The following is a 2,500-nucleotide window of genomic DNA, read 5'->3' on the forward strand; positions in this document are numbered from 1 at the left end:
TAGTTAAGGCGCAACATAGGTTAGGTTAAGGCGCAACATAGGTTAGGTTAAGGCGCAACATAGGTTAGGTTAAGGCGCAACATAGGTTAGGTTACGGCGCAACATAGGTTAGGTTAAGGCGCAACATAGGTTAGGTTAAGGCGCAACATAGGTTAGGTTAAGGCGCAACATAGGTTAGGTTAAGGCGCAACATAGGTTAGGTTAAGGCGCAACATAGGTTAGGTTAAGGCGCAACATAGGTTAGGTTAAGGCGCAACATAGGTTAGGTTAAGGCGCAACATAGGTTAGGTTACGGCGCAACATAGGTTAGGTTAAGGCGCAACATAGGTTAGGTTAAGGCGCAACATAGGTTAGGTTAAGGCGCAACATAGGTTAGGTTATGGCGCAACATAGGTTAGGTTACGGCGCAACATAGGTTAGGTTACGGCGCAACATAGGTTAGGTTAAGGCGCAACATAGGTTAGGTTAAGGCGCAACATAGGTTAGGTTAAGGCGCAACATAGGTTAGGTTAAGGCGCAACATAGGTTAGGTTAAGGCGCAACATGGGTTAGGTTAAGGCGCAACATGGGTTAGGTTAAGGCGCAACATGGGTTAGGTTAAGGCGCAACATGGGTTAGGTTAAGGCGCAACATGGGTTAGGTTAAGGCGCAACATGGGTTAGGTTAAGGCGCAACATGGGTTAGGTTAAGGCGCAACATGGGTTAGGTTAAGGCGCAACATGGGTTAGGTTAAGGCGCAACATGGGTTAGGTTAAGGCGCAACATGGGTTAGGTTAAGGCGCAACATGGGTTAGGTTAAGGCGCAACATGGGTTAGGTTAAGGTACAATATGGGTTAGGTTAAGGTACAATATGGGTTAGGTTAAGGTACAATATGGGTTAGGTTAAGGTACAATATGGGTTAGGTTAAGGTACAATATGGGTTAGGTTAAGGTACAATATGGGTTAGGTTAAGGTACAATATGGGTTAGGTTAAGGTACAATATGGGTTAGGTTAAGGTACAATACGGGTTAGGTTAAGGTACAATACGGGTTAGGTTAAGGTACAATACGGGTTAGGTTAAGGTACAATACGGGTTAGGTTAAGGTACAATACGGGTTAGGTTAAGGTACAATACGGGTTAGGTTAAGGTACAATACGGGTTAGGTTAAGGTACAATACGGGTTAGGTTAAGGCACTTGGGGGGGGGGGGGCCCGGTTTGTTGATTGTGATTATCGTAAGTAAATGACTGCGGCATCATCTGATTTGCCACGTCAGGGTGCACCTTTGGCTCATAACAGGCGGCGCTCTGATTCCATGCTTGTGGCAGACCTGTGTCTTTCATTCCTGCCATTGTTTGTGTGGTGTGACAGGAGGCAGTATTGTGATGTTGGGTGCACCCCTGTCTGGGACATGTGTGGGTGTTGGTGGCTTAGCTGAGCAATGGTGGTTGTCGGAAGGGTGGGATATTCTGTTTTCCGAGTGGACCTCCCGGTCTGGTTATGATAGTGTGGATTGTCTAATGTGGCAGAGAGGATGCACTGGGTGTTGTTCCATGCTGGTGCTTACATATTGTCTGTGTGCCTGTTACAGGCAGAGAGTAGTGCGTGATAAGAGTGTCTGGCTGACGTGTGATTGTGAGCAGAGTCTTTCAGCATGTATACGGACAGGTCTATACATTATCTGTATTCTGATGGCTCTATCTATTACTAATCAGCGCCGTGTATACGTTTAATCCGGTTCCAGTCGAAACTATTGTATCTCTGTACATTAGTGACACGGCGAGCCCGCTATGTAGTTACTCGTCTCGGCAGCTTCCACCGGTGTATGGCAAATGATTATAAGAATCAGTCTAGTCGTCAATACCGATAGTCTGACGTCACATGTCTGGGGTGGGGGACGCTGCGCCCTTCCGGTGGTCATGGCCTAGGAAGACTCTTCCCACGCAGGGGGGCTTGGACTGTCATTGACTCTTCCGAGTAATATACTTGCCGTACGTTTTTGCGACTGCGAGTGCAACGCTCACCGGTACCGACATGGATGGAGCGCCTCCTAGCTGCCGCTGAGCATCTGCATTCGTACAGCGAGCAACGCGATCGCGTCTGTAGCTCGTACGTGGTACGGCTCGCAGCTCATGTATATGGACAGCGGGAATGTCGCATATTGGACATAACTCTTCATGAAACGCACGTTATAGGGGTGGATTGCACATTGCGAGTGCGAGCAAAGTCCGCCGTTCATCCGCTGGAGTTGCGAGTTGGGCGGTTGGGGTGGGGCACGAACGGGTGCAGGTGGAGTGATTGCCGGTCCACGACTTCGTGCGGCAGAGGCGCTGGCGTTGGGGTGGGGTCGAAAGAAGGGCACTGTGGGCCCATCGCTGTCTTAGTCGGCTTGGCGTCTCATAGATGACGGTATCGTCGTTGCAGGAGGTCATGTTGCGGGAGACCTACAGATGGCGGTATGTTTTGCGGTGCGCTCGACATGGCGGACGTAGTGTTGTCAGATTCGCATAGATGGAGG

Source organism: Schistocerca americana, unplaced genomic scaffold (genome assembly GCF_021461395.2).
Source record: "Schistocerca americana isolate TAMUIC-IGC-003095 unplaced genomic scaffold, iqSchAmer2.1 HiC_scaffold_1187, whole genome shotgun sequence".
Taxonomy (NCBI): Eukaryota; Metazoa; Arthropoda; class Insecta; order Orthoptera; family Acrididae; genus Schistocerca; species Schistocerca americana.